General features: G+C 37.2%; 1 long non-coding RNA gene across 1 annotated transcript; it reads left to right on the forward strand.

The window, feature by feature from the left end:
- Positions 1 to 2,960: 2,960 nt before the first annotated feature.
- On the forward strand, positions 2,961 to 11,854 carry LOC141728522 (uncharacterized). The gene is made up of 3 exons (XR_012579540.1): positions 2,961 to 4,277; positions 6,480 to 6,545; positions 11,452 to 11,854. It is a non-coding gene; the product is annotated as an uncharacterized LOC141728522 (long non-coding RNA).
- Positions 11,855 to 16,946: the final 5,092 nt, after the last annotated feature.

Below are 16,946 nucleotides of genomic sequence, written 5' to 3' on the forward strand. Positions count from 1 at the left end.
CGTGATGCTGCTGTTACGGAACCAAAGCTATTTTATGGGAAATGAAAATAATATTTGCATTATTTCAAGGGCTTATACTTTGATTCTTCTTTTATGTGAAAATGTATCAGGAAATTCTTGTGCAGGGGGCACAAAAGTAGTATCTTTTCTGTCCCATGGAAAAGATGGTAAGAAAGATTCATTACACTCCAGGACATACAACGACTTCGTGATTCTTTCAGTTCTCAGCCAGTGCTCTAATGAAATTCTAGCCTGCTACATCTGCCATACTACACTGTTAATTAGTTTTCTATTTATTTAGCAGATCTAGAAGTGGAAAGCAATCTATTGCCAGTGAATTGTTTGACTTCTATGCTAAGTAGGCTGCATTCCAATCCTCTGATGTTGAAACTAGCATGAATCCAACTTTCATCTCATTGCCATGTCAAATTAGCACCCAGCAGATTCTACATACAAAGACTTTTTTTTTTTTTTTTCTCATTCATTTGTAAAGGACCTTGGAAGATCTTGGAAGTCAAGAAACAGAAGCTGAGCAAATTTTCTCCAATCTCTCTCCATCCCCCTTACATGTTATAAAGGATTAAATGTAGAAGGTAGAGAGGCTGTGTTTTGTTTATATTGAAATGGGAATGTTACTTTAAGCAGACCAGGTTCACTATTTGAAACAAAAAATACTGATGCATATTCTGCAACTGTTTGAGTAAAATACTATCCAGCCTAGGAGAAACCCAGAGTGCCTTGGCAAAGTTCTGAGATGACTTTTGCACATGCTTTGCCATTTTCTATTTCTGTCTGAATTCTGTAATGTATTGCAGCATCCAAACACAACACTGTGTATGTGACTTACTCCTGTCTTGCAGTGTCAATAAAGTCACTGGATTGTGAAAGTATAAAACGAAGCCAGATGGAATTAGAAAATAAATTGGCCAGAAATGAAGCCATTAATCCTGTTGTACTGCATTGTAGGAGCTACAGTGTGTTAGGGGGAGTGTGAAAATACAAATGTATGCCCTGGCTTTGGAGTTTGCCTTGAACTTTAGGGTTTTCTAAAATCTAGATACAAATTCTGAATGTGCTTTTTTGGGTCAGGCTTGTTCTAAAGAAACCAAGCAAAATGCTGTGCCGAATTTTAGCAAACTATTGACAAACCTGATCTCCTGCAGTACTATTATTTGTGGAGCGTTATTGATAAAGTTCTTGTAATAATCAAGGTGTTGGTTTTGAATAGTATACAATGTAAATTATAGAAATACAATATATTGCGCAGGACAGCAACATAGAAAATCTGAGTCCAAGAGCACACTGGTGGTAGTGTTCACAAAAGAATAGCTCCTTTCAAGAGAGAGGAAATAAATCTCTTTTACTAGACCAAGTGATATTTTTGAAAAAAATGTTTTTGAATTTCAGTTCTGAAACAGAAATAGTAGACTTTAAGTGCTAGTTCCAAATCAGTCTGTGTGAGTTGAACTTCATTGTGTTAATTGATTAAATGGCTTGAAATTCATACAAGAAAAGCTTTCTAAAAATTAAAATGGGATATTTAAAAAGTTTGAAGCCAGGACTAGGCTCAGACAAGAGTAGAAATTGGAAGATATCTGAAGGAGGCAGCATAGATGAGAGGGAAAAATGTGCCAAGTTTTTGAACTGCAGGAATGTGCTCTCAACTCAGGACAGAAAACCAGAAAGGGTGAAGACAAGTGAACCCAGCTCTTTTACTGATTTAAATTAATGGCTGGCTGTCTTTCTGCTCTTTGGAGTTGTGGGATTTATTTTTTTTTTTTTCAGTGATAGGTATTTTTTGACTTTGTTATTATTTCTTTAGCATGTTCCTCCTTTCCACCTTTAGGGAGAGCAACTTAAAAGACTGGTAATTCCATCCCTGGAGGGGGGAAATAGCCCAACACAGTGATATATTTAATGGTGACAAGAATTCCCTAGTGCCTCCTGGAGGCATCCATTCCTACAGCTCAGTGTTTCATCACGGTACAAAAAAAAAGGAAACAAACTGAATGAGTCAGAGTAATTTTCCTAAAATTTTTTATGTTGTTTTCCTATGTTTTTGGCATATTCAAAAGGGCTGAACAGTACTCCTTAACAAAGCATGCCATTAAGTAAATGTTGCATGTTTAATGGTTGGGTTTGAACTTTTGATAGTCAGGAAAAGGAAAGAATATAAGCCAGGATTTATTCATCTTTTCCAGTGTTCAGAGCTGAATGGACTGAAACAAGCAACTGAAGCTGGAGGCAGAAATCTGAAAGCTAAACTTCTGCTAATGAAGATCTGTGATGTAAAAGCATGTCTTCCAATGATTAGGAGTAAATCCGTGAGTTTCAGGAGCCTTGAACATACCTGGTCTGCAGTTTTTCCAAATGGATAGATTATCTGCATGAGCATAATAAAGAGATAAAAACTCGTGCTTATTATGAACTGCTCATAATCTTCCTGTAAGTTGCCAGAGCTGAATCTCAGCCAAAACTCCCTTTGTTTCTTCTCAGATGGGAAAATTTGGTTTTATCATATCTGTCCCTGAGTTCTTGGTGTGTGTGATATGGTACATCCTCTCTTACTGGTTTCTCCTGCCCCAGTTCAGAGGGGGGCAGAGAGCTCATCCTGCAAACAGCTGCTGCAGCACTTCTCTTTTGATCAAGTTGTGTCTTATTTTCCACAGCAGTATAAGAAAAGGAGTTTGTCTAAACTCCCATATGCAACCAGCAGATGCTTGTGAGCATGGATGTTGTATAATCAATGAATAACTTATAAAAATCTTTAAACTTGCAGAAAGAATTCAGAATTTCAGCAGATTTCTGTCTTGTCTGGCTGCTCGTTTCGATTCGTTATAGGGAAAAAAAGCCAGTTGTGCATAAACTCCATCTGTTCTTATGGAGTAGTGTATGTGATTGGGAGGGATATTGGAGCACTGCTGTTGGAAAACCAGAGAAACTGAATATGAGATTGGGATTCCATTTGATGCACATTTGATGCTGCAATAATAAGCAATTCAACTTTTTTGCAAAAATATTGGCAGAAAAAATTAAGTGTAATGTGTGCCTTGAAAGAAATGTTCTAAGTTATTTAAATTATGCCTTCATTTTGCAATGCTGCATAATATATTTATACAAACTACAGCTCTAATCCTTGCTTTTGTAGGTGCTGGACTGAATTCCTTCTCTCAGTATTCAGTAGAGCAAGATACAGACTTTACTGAATAATGGAATGAAAGTCTGAGAGTGAAGGTGCCATTTCATAACATGACTGACAACTCAATTTAATTGTTCTTCTGGTTTGTGATACACAGAGAATTTTTCAACATTTTGTAAGATTTAGTTGAGAAACACCCAACATATAAGTCAAGACAAGAAAATGTAATTTTAATTGTAGGAAAGATAAAAAAGCATTTGTGGAAAGATAACATATATTTCTCCTAATTTGTACTCCTTACTTTTCCACTAACTATACTCTGTAGTAGAGGTACCTGGGGTAAGATATGGACTTAAATTATTGCTGTGCTACAACACAGCAGCCAGCAGGATGTATTAGTGTAACAGGAAGAAAGAGCCACCCCAGAAACCTCTACATTTCTTTGGGTCTGATGCAATTTTACAGAGCTGCAAAACAACTCTGGTGAAATCTTGTTTATGCCTGGAGACTCAAATGGATCGGAGGGACAGCAGAGAGAAGATGGGGGAGGAGAGGAAGCATTGAGCTCTGCTTTCCACAAAATAAGGCCTCTGGAAATAAGATGGTGCCAAAATCTCTGCATTTGTGCTTAAAAGGTCCTTTCTAGTTTAGGCAAGAAAGATCTTTGCCCCGACAAGCTTACAAGCTAATTGAAACCTTTGTGCATCTGCACAACACAACAAAATAGAAAGTGGAAATACTATAACATTGTTTGTGTCAAAATATGCACTTGGGTTGTACCAGCCACAAGAAAAGGGTGGATATTAATGCAGGATAAGGTGCCATGTGGCACATGGAAGCCAACCAAATGGCTCAGGGAGAGCAGCTCTGCAGGACAAGCCTGGGTAATTAGGCAGGAAAGAAATGATGCAGAAAGCTTAGAAAGTCAGGACTTGTGAGACATATGGGAAGAACAGCAAACTGAGTAGATTTAATTGTCTGCATTATGTGTTTGAAGTTGGAATAGCAGGTGAAAGGAATAAAGAAGATGTAGCCACCTGAGAGGCTTTGAAGATATCATCTGGAACTTAGAGGGAAGGTGAACTGTGAAGAAGTACTAAATTCAATTTAAGAAAAGCTAAGGATATCTATTTTGGAGGTAAGCGTGGCAGTGGAAAATTAAGGTAAGGGGGAAAAGGAACTTGAGGATGAGAAGTGTTTTACAGGGACAGAAGAAGGAACAGAGGAGTTGGGAAAAGGAGGAAATATGCCCTTTGAAGGTGGGAGAACACTAGGTCTAGTAAACTATGCAATATAATAAGCAAAGCAGTAGCAGAGGATGGAAGGCTACCATTTCTCTTAGTGACCTATATGAATCTATTTGCAGTATCCAGTCTCAAGAACATTATTTACATATTTGCTAATGGAAGTACAGGTAAAAAAATAATTTGGAAAGTTAGAGAATTTTACTAGTCAGCCCAACAGAGCAAAATGGTGAAAGTTTCAGTGATGTGTATCTGAGTATGGTCCCACACAAAAAAATAAAGTAACTTTTAAAGACTTTTGAGGGAGGAACAGTTCTCTGGCGCTCAAGACATTGTGTGCTTGTGTGCTTTGCACTGTATTCAGTGAATGAATGCATTCTTAAAATGTCTGCAGTTACAAACTTTATTTTCCACAGCACATGCCGTCATGCCTCTGGCACTCTGTTTATCACCTCCTCACTGTGGCTGCTCTGTCCCATCCACCACAAGTGCCCTTCACCACCACCCTCTGAATTCCTCTCGGGTTCATTTTGTTCTTTGCTTCAGTTCTTTGCATTTTTCTACTTTCATGTTACATTTTTGCTGCTGCTGATGTTGAGAGGCGCCAAAGCTATCTGCTAAGTCACTTGCTTCTCTCCATAGCTCCTGATTCCCACAGGCACTGCTGAAAGTTTCCCTCCTTGCTTTGGGAAGGGCTTTCTTCTGCAGGTGATCTGGCACCCACAGCATTAGTTTGCTCTTTTCTTTCTGTTGCAGTTCAGTCTCTATTTCCTTAAGTGAATCACAGATACCTATGGGTACTTAGGTTTTTCTGGCAGCAAACAAAAAATAGATATAACTCCCACCTGCTGAGACTGAGATTTTCTCTGAGAAGTGGTAAAGTCATCTCAGTGGTTTTTAAATTTTGGAAGACTTGACACCTGTTTGGGGTGGCGGCAAGGGAAGATGGAGAAGAAAGATTTGTACATTATGATCCTGGAGAATGTCTTCTCTGAGTGTTCCTTTTTTTCCCATTTACCTTTGAGAAAACACGCTTTCCATCAATAGAGCCTTTTCCCTCCAATTTTTATGAGGGACAGAGATCAGGAGTGAGAAGTACCTGAGTTAGAGCATCTTTCTTCCACTAGCTTCATCATCATCATCATCAAAGGCCCTATTATGCATTGGCCACTTCAGCATTCTAGGGGATTGGAGGGAATTATGCACCATTACAGTCCAGCACCAGATACAAATTATTTAAAAGAGGCTGCCCTGCTAGGACATCATGTAGTATGCAGCCTCTTTCATTGAACACACTGTGACAGCCTGGTGGGCACTTCCACTGACTTAATGCAGCAAACCCATTGCTAAAATGCAGAGGGGTTTTGATGTGGTATAATCAGTAATATAGCATTATATATAAAAAAATCAGTTCTCTGATAATATATTTGAATGTCCCAGTTCATAGCTGCATGTTTGTTAACTTTTTAAAAAGTGTTTTATGTTATGTCCTTTTAAAAAAGATAGATGTGTCATGAAAAAATACAAAATATTGACTTTGAGACTCAGTTTATTTGCAGTTAATGATATTGTGAAGTTTTCTGGTGTTTTAAGATCTATTATTTCTGCTGCTGCTTATTCTGAGGTCTTTTGTTTCAGCATGCTTAAATATTTGATTTAACAGAAACAGTAATACAGATTAAACTTTTCCTTTTGATAGTACATATCAGACATTGTTTATGAGACACAATTTTAAAACCTTCCAAATACAATCTTTGGAATTAAAAATATCTTTTACTTTTGTTACTTTTTTTTTTTTTTTTTTAAGGAAAGCCTCTTTCAAAGGAATATTGTAATTTCACTCATTGTTCTGGAAAATTAGGGATGAAATCCTGGCATCACTGAATCAAGTTATTCATTGATGTCAGGTGGGCTGGAATATTCTCTCTAGTTTAAAAACTAATGTTACCTGGTTTCATGAACTCACTGCATTAAAAATCCACTACTGCATTTATGCTCAAATATTCTTACTTCTGAATTACGAGAATCTGAACAAAGGTAATTATTTGCTTCACATCCCATGGCAGCAGAATAACTGAGGTCATTTATTTTCACAGAGGAAAGCTGAGCCCACTGATACTCAGGAAACCATTCTGAGAAAATCAATATCAGTACAGATGCAGGTGAGTGTTCTCACAGGTTTCACTCATGTAGGAATGCTCATTCCCCTCTTCTTTGCTGGCAAGAAAGTAATTTTAGAGTAAAGAGATCTCCTGGTTCTGCAGCCCTGGGCTTCTTCACAGAGCAGTCATGGTAGATGTGAGATTTAAGGTCACTACTTTATTTCACACCTATTTCTGGCTCCAGACACAAACCTTCCCCCCCAGTCCTGTCCTCTGCTTAGAGACACAGTGGGTCCTCATTTCTTCCTGCAGGTCTGTCTTTGTGACAGCTTTCTTTCTGTCATCACCTCTGAAATACAACCAGCAAGCACCATTCAACACAAATCAAACACTCTGTGTCTGAATTGGAGCAGAAGCCTTTATGGGAAGGGATATTGGAGTGTTGTTCTTGGAGCTTTAAGCAATCTGCACCCCTTTTCTGTGGTGTAGATGGCCAAAAAGGAGTGCAAGTGCTTCTGTGAATTTGCTTTGCTTGAAAATGCTAAATGTATGTGCTGTGCATTTGTTGCTTCAAGGTTCCCTAAGGTGCCAAACCCGGGTGGGAGCTCACATGGTCAAGCTGAAAATGGTGCAGTCACTAGGCAGCTGCACAAGGCAAGATCTTATTTCTGACCCCTCAGTTTCTGTTTCTTGCCAAAGGTAAGAACAGACAGACAAAAAACCTCTTAAGATGGGGAGATCTGTCTTTAAATTTATTTTCTAATTCACTGCTAAAACTTACAGCACCTAGTACATTTTGCTGCTAATGCAGCCTTCTGTGAATGAAGATACCAACACCCAGAAGCTGTTTCTCAAGTCTCAAAACCAATTATTCTAAAACCAAAGCCTTTAGTGTGTTTGTTTGACTAAAGCTAAATGAAATTCAGATTTCTTTTGAAAAGAATGGTCTGCTAATTGGTGTTGACTTTTAAATGTTTGAGCTTGTTTATTTCTCTCACTCCCTTGAATGATGTTTCTGAAACATTCCCGTTCATTATTACAGTCTATTAAATCAGACTTATCAAAAAGGAAACATTTATTGATATCTTGAGAGACGTGAACATCTAATTAAGGTTGTGTTGCTGTGCATATTTTATATTAAACGTTTCCTGCAATTTGACTTTAATCAGGTCTGAAGGGCCTTAATAAGTGTTTGGCTCAATCACTTGCATTTTGCTTCTTTCCCTGGACCAAGGGAGGAGATTGTGTATCAGTTTGCAAAGGCACATAATTTACCATCAGGTAAGGAAATTCTGCCACACACTGTAATATCTATTTCATACATTTGTTCCTGGAAATGTTGGCAGCTGGTACTAAATGCACATCCTTGATGGAGCTGGTAAATCCAAAAGATTCCTGGAGTACTTGTAGAGTTTACATTTTGATGTGAGATTAGACAGCTGCTTTGCATATTTTGTGGCTATTTCACCCTGTTTTACTTGGAACTATGATTAATAGAAGAAAGGAAAAATCCTTTTAGGTTTCTGAATTCCTGGTTTCCAATTTACAAGGTTGGTTTTCTTTGTCTTGTACGGTTGTGCAAGGTCCCTCTTTGTGCATGTACTGTTATCCTCTGCTGTTTCCTTAACTACCTTTCTTGTTTCATGTGCAGCTACCAGTGTTAGAGGGAAATTCACTGCCAAGATGTAGCCATTAAAACACCTGTCTCAGGCACAGGTTCTCTTTTTCTTGGGCTATCCCTCATCTCTATTCTTAACTTCATCCTTTATTAAATAGGGTCTTCTGGTGCTATCATTTAAATGATATGGTATGTAATCTGCACAGGTTAAATAAGTTATCTTTTAAAAGATAATTAAAAATATTATCAGAGAATAGTTTTCCTTGTTTTCTCTGTGCAATACTGTCAGTTTTGAGTGAAATGTCATGTACTATGCCTATATCCAGGTTTTTGGAGGAGTCATTCATAATGCAAGAATAAGCTATCTATCTGTCAAATATATATTATATATTATATATTATATATTATATATTATATATTATATATTATATATTATATATTATATATTATATATTATATATTATATATTATATATTATATATTATATATTATATCTATAACATATCTGTCATAAAGTTGTGTAATAGATTGTTATCTTAATTCTGCTGGCAGAGGGATGTTGTAATGCAGAACTCTTTTACACAGTATATTTAAAAATATAGATACAGGCATATTCTACATGTGTATTAGTATACTGAGTGTATTAGTATACTGAGACTCACACTTACAGAAATAGATATATATTTGTGTGGGGAGTCCCAAATTTTCTTTCATCAGACTTTTCTAAATTTCAGCAATCTTTTTGTTGCTACTCTAATTAATATACTATGTAATAACTTCCAATTAAAGTTGTGATCTGCCTGTAATAGATGGTTTACTTATAACAGGGAGAGATTACTTTGCCAGTGATATCATGGCCCACATATATGTAGCAGATAAGGAGAGGAAGAGAGGAAAAATAGTTATTCCCCACTAAAGGGGCACTTACTGGTAGAACTGTCCCGTGGTCTGATCTAACTCCTGGGAATTCCGCGTGCACAGAAATTGAGCAGTGCCTGGGAGTGCATACCAGTGGCAGTGCTGCTCAGAAGAGCCTTGGGACAGTTTTCCCCCATGGCTAAGTAACATTTCCCAAAGACTTGCCAGGCACTGTTTGATAAGCTGCCACGCTGTGCTGTGTGAAATATCAACAGTGTAAACATGGCCAGCCCAGGGTGAGCAACACTATGGTCACAGCTTCTGATTATTAAACTTTTTAGATAAGAGGCAGAAAAAAAACTGTATCAAAAGCTGACATTAAATTCAAATTTCTTTTGTCTCATTTCAGTGCCTTTCTAGATCATTACCCTTATTCAGATGACATTATTCTTAAAAATCACTCTAAAGTGACTAAGGCAGTGTTTAAAGAACAAAACAAGCCCTTTTATCTTCCTCAGACAAATATCACAAAATGTTAATTGATTAGTTTCCAGCTTTGACAAGTTTGGTTTTTTTTTTTTTTTTTGTCAAATAAAAAGCTAAAGATAGCTGATTCAATAATAAACTTTTAGAATGCTCCCAAAGTAGATCATGTCATTAATACTCAACTCATGAGCATTTATATTTGCAAACTTGATAACAAATTCAGTCCACTCAGTTTAGGAACACTAAATGAACTTTAGGAAGAAATTATGCTTGAGGGTTCTGTAAACTTCTTTAATTTATTTAATTCCTGATATTCAATAGTTTTTAAAAGAAAAATTCTCACACTTTGACAAAGAAATCCTTGACAAACAAATTAGCAATGGTTCTTGCTTAAAAAATGTCAGGAATGGAAGGGAGGCAAATTATTGTGTTCTGAAACTAAGTATTTATTTTTGGAATAACAGTATAGGCTCCTGAGTTTACTCTGCTATTCTTCAAATAAGTCTGCAACCTTTGCCTGTATCATCTTTTGCCTTTCAAATAATCCCTCTGTATCTGTAAAGTGTGAAGATTATGCTGGCAAAAAATGGGTAAGAAAGCAGCTGTCAAACAGCTCTTCTGCCCTTCCCCCTTTGCATGGAGAAATTCAAACAGGAGAAAGCAGGATAAGAACAATACTGTGCTTGAAGAATAAAACTCTCCCAAACCCACTTTCCTCCTTCCTAGGTCAGCACTTGCTGACATTGGAACCCATTTGCCTGAAGAACAACCACAAGCCTCTTGATGATTTGTGAGGAAATCTGGAGTTGATTTGTGTAAGAGGAAGGAATGATGCTCTGTTTTATTCTACCAGCATCTCACAGCCTTTCTGATGTGCCACTTAAACCCTACAGGAGTTCTGTGCCCAAGGTAGTACATCTTTGTGTCTAGAGGTGGGCTCAGGTTCCCTCATCAATTAATTAATGAAGGTTAAGTGTCTGAAAGATATTTCTGGAAACTAGATTGGCTGGGGAGTCCTAATAGAACTCTGCTTATGAATCTGAACTATGAATTTCAACGTTGCTTCTGTATATGAGAAGAAAAAGGCATGCATCACCCATAACTTGAGAAAATTTGCAGACCTGTTTTGTTGGGGTTTTTGGTAGACCTGTCATTTGAGAAACTTCTCTAAGGATAAATGTTAGACCTCTAAGCACTTTGGTAATTGTGGCTTCAGCACTCATACCTTTCTGTCTGCTCCGACCTCTAGGTCTATCTCTCAGCAGAATTTGAGGCATCTGTCAGTACAGAGAGAGAATTTTTGTGTTCTACACCTAATTCAGTTGTTTAGGCACCAAAGACAAATACTGTAATCCTGTTCATCAAATTCACACAAAAAAAATAGTTTTTCAGATTTCCTTTCAGTTCAGTACCACCTGTGGGGATACACCTCCCTTCTGTGAGATGACTCTGTCACACCAGCATGGAGACAGACTTCTCATAGCTTAGGCGGGTGGCAGACTCCATTTAGAATGCTGTGATTCAGCTGTAGGAAATTTCTTTCTGGGAAGGAAAAAAAAAAAAGGGAAATTTATGCAGGATGTCATTTGGAAAGATCTCAGCCTCAAGATTAGGTGGACTCATGAAAATACTTTCTTAAACACACATGGCTGCACCCCACTGCCTTCAGATAAAATGTGACAATGCTTCAGAATCAGCTTCAAGAAAAAGGAATATTGCACATTTTTGGTGCTCACCACAAAAATTGAGTATTGAAAGAACTTACCTGCTATTTCCAGGGGTGTGTGTTGTGTGTTTTTAAATTCTTTTTTTAATCCTTACATATTTTGTGATTTCTGAATTTAAAATTCAGAGGAAAAATAGTAAAAAAATTCAGAGATAAACACATAAAAAGGAGTTTCTATTGTTGGAAATCTTAACCTGTTTGGTAATCCTGATAGTGATATCATTTGAGTCCTTATAATCAGTTCCATTAATTTTTCTTTTTTTCCTCTTTTTTTTAAGGAATTAGGATTTTGCATTGGTACCCAAAGTTTGGATTTGTTGCAGGACTCTGATCAAGAAAGTGAGGAATGGCTGAAGCAAAACCTCCATAGGCAGAAGATCACTAGGTAGGCCCATGGTCTTGCCTTTAAGAATGCGCTGGAAGCATTGGTGTTGTATTTTCACAAGTGAATTTGTGCGTTTCCATCGTCTGGAAGCAGCGATTGTTCTAATAGGTTAGAAATCTGTGGATGCAGACTGGTTTCAGTGGGAGAAGCAAAGCAGTCAGCATAGGTAACTGGCTGATGTCCTATATTCTGTTTAAGGACTGTGAGCTAGCTAGTGCACAGGGCACAGGTCTCCTTGGTCTGGGCTTCCTGGCTCCTCACATGGTGCCCTTTCCTTTCCACATGAACCTCTGGGCCTGGACAAGGCAGCTTGTCCTCACCACCAGCACGCTGGCTGGAGGTGCAGCTGACAGGCACATGATGCCCAGCTCAGGCTTATGATCTTTGTATGTTCCTAAATTTTCCTGTGCCACTTCCTTTTGGGAAAAGTAGAGATAATTGCTTTCCTCATCGTTAACATGGCACTCCTGGGCACTACAGCCTCTTTGGCTTTGGGGATTTTTATTTTTTTTGCGTACGTGTGGTATTACTTGGTATTAGAAATGAAAGCCTTTTACAGGACTCTGATGTGCCTGCTCCCTGACTTAGGTCCATAGTTCATCCACATTTCTCATCCCAAAAATGGGACCTTAGCTGGTGTGCTATATTTTATATCTCCTCTCTTTGGGAATGTTAGCAGCTTAAAGGGAACCCCCAAAACTCCTTGCTCAAGCCAAGAACTCTCTGAAATATTTTTCTTACAGTCCTCCATATAACTTTTTGCTTATGCCTGCCTCTACCTCTTTTTTTTCTTTAGTTTATTCAAGTATGTCACCTCCCTGATGCTCTTTTCTTCCAACATTTACCAGCTTGATGAATTTTTTTCCGCTTGCCCATTAGTCCACTGCGTGCTGTACATGTGTACATAGAAGGAAGTCCTGCTTCCCTTTCCTGCGAGTCCACCCCCAGAGGAAAAGAGGCACATCATTACACAGGTGGGCAAATCTGTAATCTCACCAGCTGACAGACAAAACTGAGAATTTTTTTTAATATATTTTTTTTAATTCACAATCAAGGAGATGAAGTACTTCAGCAATATCTAATATGGTATCTGTGGTTGCAATTGGCTATGTAGACTTATAGAAAAAAAAAGGTAAGAGGGGAAGATTTATGCTAAAGGGTAACAGCTTAAACAAAAATGATGCAATTCCGATTGTTAAATACTAATTTTTTATTGAGTCGTATACAGCTTTACTGTTTTGGGATCTGCTAAACAAATTTCTTTCACTTAACCCTTGTGTAACACAGGCAAAGTAACAGAAAATAGCAAAAGCAGTGTTTTAAGATCAACACCAAGTAGTTCAGAACAAATGAAATATAGATGGCTTTATTGGATTTAATTACATAGAAAACTGAATACCTAGAACAAGAAGTACGATAAAAAGATAAACATATTTATTATGACAATGTTTTATGAACTTCAGATATGCAGATTGTTAATATGAAAAACAGAGTCTAGACATAGAAATTCTATTCCACTTGAAGAGCTACTATTTTGCAATTGCTTCAGTACATTTTTTAATGATAGCACAAAAGCATATTTTAAAATCCCTTGTTCTGCTCCCTGAATGCAGAATTTACTGTCTCACTTGTGCAAGCTGCAGCCCTGTCTGGCACAGCTATGTGTGTACTGGAGAATAAAAAGGGGTGGAAGGAAGGCAGAATAATCATTTTGACAATGTAAATGTAAAATAATTAATATGCCCACTATTTCACTAGTAATATTTTAATGCCATTTACTTTTTCATCTATAGAAAAAATGTTCCTTAAGTTACAGTTTTGAACTAACCATTCTGAAAATAAATTAATAATCTAGTATATCTGGCTATAATCTCCATATGTTCTGTTTAATAAAAAAAAGTTCAATTTTCATAAAAATCCCATCTCCTAAAAACTAAGTCTCCTGAATAAGTGTAGTGAACTCAATAAGATCATGGCAAAACCAGTGTCATTTAATTAAGTGACTTGGAAGTCTAATTAAAGTATATTTAACTGCATCTTGTATCACACTAAAAAATATCGTGTTTATTACGACTGGTGTTAAAGGAAACTTGTACAGAACTGAAGCTTGGTCTTTTATTACTGAAAACACAAATCCAGTTAAGACTTCAGACAAGCTCTCATTAACATGTTTTATTTCAATTTTATTCAGAGCTGAAACAAGAGCTTCATTTACAGCTGAGGAAAGCAAAGATGAAACTTTGTTCTTTCTTTTGTGCTCAGCCATACAATTTATTTTTCTCCTGGCAATGGATTTTAAATCTCTTTCCTTTTTTTTTTTTTAATGGGAACTGTTTTAGTAAGCACTGACATTAGAGCTGACAATGCTTTGTGTGGTTTTCTTTCCTTTTGCCTGGATTCTGTGTCTGTGTGTGCAGGCATGCATTCATTAACGTAATTCCTCAACATTCAACAAGAGTGCATCATAAACCAGAGGAAAAAAGCCTCATAAATATTTAGATCCTCCACCTACCTTCCAAAACTAAAGAGAAAAAGAGTATTTAGTGTGGACTTGCTTTGAGTTAATCTGCATATGAACTGAAAGGGGGTACAAAAGGATGAAAAGGTGGTGGAAACGAGCATACAAACCCCATAGTCTCCAGGGGGCCATTCATCTTGTTCTTGTCAATACAATCTCAAACTCAGTGCTTGGCTGTGCTCTGCGCATGACCCAGACTGCCTTTGCAAAGGATGTGCCAGCTTTAGCCTCCTTTGCTTCCAGCGGGTCATTTTGCCAGAGGAGAAGAAAAATACTTCACATTTAGGAAGCTGGAGAAATTTCTCTACCTGCTTGTGGCCCACACACTGACATACAAGCTTAGATCATTTACATAAAATGACAAGTAGGTCATATGAAAAGCAATTTTAGGTAATTTGACAATTAATGAGAGGTAATGACATCATGATGTTGCTTAAAGCATGCTAGAAACCCATACAACTTGGAGCAATATATTTACATATAAACCTCCACTATTTTTAACAAACACCACTGTCAAAAATTACAGATGAAACACCAGACCACCAATAATAAAATTCAGGACTTAGTGAGCACTCACAATTGAACAGTCACAGAATAGTTTGGGATTCTGTAAATTGTTTTTATATATTTTAATTTTTAAAAATGAGGGAATGTATAATACATTTTTTTTTATCATCTGATATAATTTTTTGAGTGATTACATCATACCACCTCAGTACAAGGACTTCTGATCTACAACTGCTGATTTTAGGTGTTCTTTTCAGCCAAAAGGGCATAAAGACCACTAAAGTCTGTTATCAGACAGAATTAATGATTTCATAAAAAAAAAAAAAATCTTGATCACAAATAGCCAAACCAATTTTTTTTGCCTTTTTTTTTTTTTTGGTGAGGACAAGCTTATAATGAAATAGATGTAACTTACTGAACTAATCAAACTTTGCTTCAGTCAGATGAATTGAATTACTGCAAAGTTATATAAATACTACATGCAAAGTGGTCATTTCAGTCACATAATCACATAATTCAGTATCTTACTACACTGCTAATCTTCTATTATGGACTTGTGAGAACAGAAAAGTCCAAGCACACTGTTTTCAAATTAATCTCTATTTCAGTCTCCTCTTTAAAAGAACTCAACCAAAGCGGGGTTTTTTGGTTGGTTGGTTTTTGGTTTTTGTTACCAGACGTCCTCAAGACGCTGCCAGTGACCACACCAATGTGACATCAGGTACAGCAGGAGCACGCAAGCTGCTCTGCTGCCCAGCTCATCACCTGGTGCCACTCTGACATGCAGGACTCCATCCACACAGACAAATCCCCAATGAAGCACCAGGATGTATCTGCAGCCAGAGGGATAATTGATTTTGCTATGAACCTGTAAGACAGGTGCATACAAGCTTCAAAATGGGACAAAAGATCAATTATGCCTCTAGTAATGAAAATCAGATGGATAACTATAAATAGACTACCTGGAAGGAAAACCAAGGTAGGGATGTATATTTTAATTGACTCGCTAAAGGGAAGACAACCTTCTGGCCTGAAAATTGGCCATCTAATTGGCTAGGTCATGACTTCTTAAAACCAAGCAGAAAAATTCTAGAGATGGGGAAATGCTTTAGGTCAAACAGTGCCTTCCTTCCACCTCCACCAAAGAACTGACATGCCTCCCAAATAACAGGAACTTTACAGATCTTTCTCTAGTGGGAAGAAGGAAGGCTGGATAAGTTGGATGCCTGTTAATGCCTGTTTTCATGTTGACCTTCTTTAATCAGAACATTACACCAAAAATTAATGTTACCTTTTTTCCCTGTATAGCTCCTGCCACAACCTGTTTTCTAAGCATGCTGTCAGACCAAGTTTTTATTTGTTAATACATATACAAACAGTGTTGTTATGAAAATAAACAGCACAGTATACTCTCTGGGAAACTGATTTTTGCCTGCTCTACTGACAGGGTAAGTGTTTTTAGTCCTATCAGGATTTGAGATGGGCAGGGTACGCACATGCTAAAACCAGAGAGAGTTGTCATACCTGTCCTGTCAAAAAAAAAAAAAAATCCCCGCAATCCAAGCGCAACCACCTTTCTTTAACAATGTGACAAATTCTTACATACCTAAAAGGTGAAGAACTGTCCATAAACTTTCATATACTCATTTTTAAACAAATACAATATCAGAAGAGATAATGTTAACGTTTCAGGGATCACCCTTATTTATGAATTGCACAGTAGCTTCCATAATAAAAAGGCGCCTATTAGAGAAGAGTCCTTAAAAGTTTCTACAAATTATAACAAAAAATTTTAAATATTGGAAACTTCTCATGTTTTAAATAAATAGGAATATCTAGACTCACATGAATGGATCTTTACAGAAGTAGTTTTAATCTACAAGAAAGGCATTTTATTTCCCTTCCCTCTATTTCAGTCATAATCTGAGACCAAACACAAAACGTTTTACACTAAGAACAGTAAAAAAAAAAATAAATTAAGAATTTGAGAATGGGCAGCAGTGTAAAGTGGGATTTCCTGACACTGCAAATTTAGCTGCAGTGATTTTTGCATGTATTTGTCTCTACACCACAGAGAACTTTTCAGCTTATTCCCCTGTGCCTCTACTCTGTGGTCTGGCCAACACAATGGCTAGGTGAATTTAAAATATTAACACACTTCTGAAAGTCAAAGCTAGGGAATGACTGCATTACGTTCAACAGAGTCATTTTGTTCTTGTCAGAATTCTGAACCCAAGTTGTTGTTCAAACTATGCCAAGAACAGAAGTGGTTAACAGAAAATGTTTCTGTGTGTTTACAGTGAGATGCAGCTGATGGCTCAACAGTTTGCAATGGCCACTCCAGACATCCAAAAGGAGCAGAA

Source organism: Zonotrichia albicollis, chromosome 3, assembly GCF_047830755.1.
Source record: "Zonotrichia albicollis isolate bZonAlb1 chromosome 3, bZonAlb1.hap1, whole genome shotgun sequence".
Lineage (NCBI taxonomy): Eukaryota > Metazoa > Chordata > Aves > Passeriformes > Passerellidae > Zonotrichia > Zonotrichia albicollis.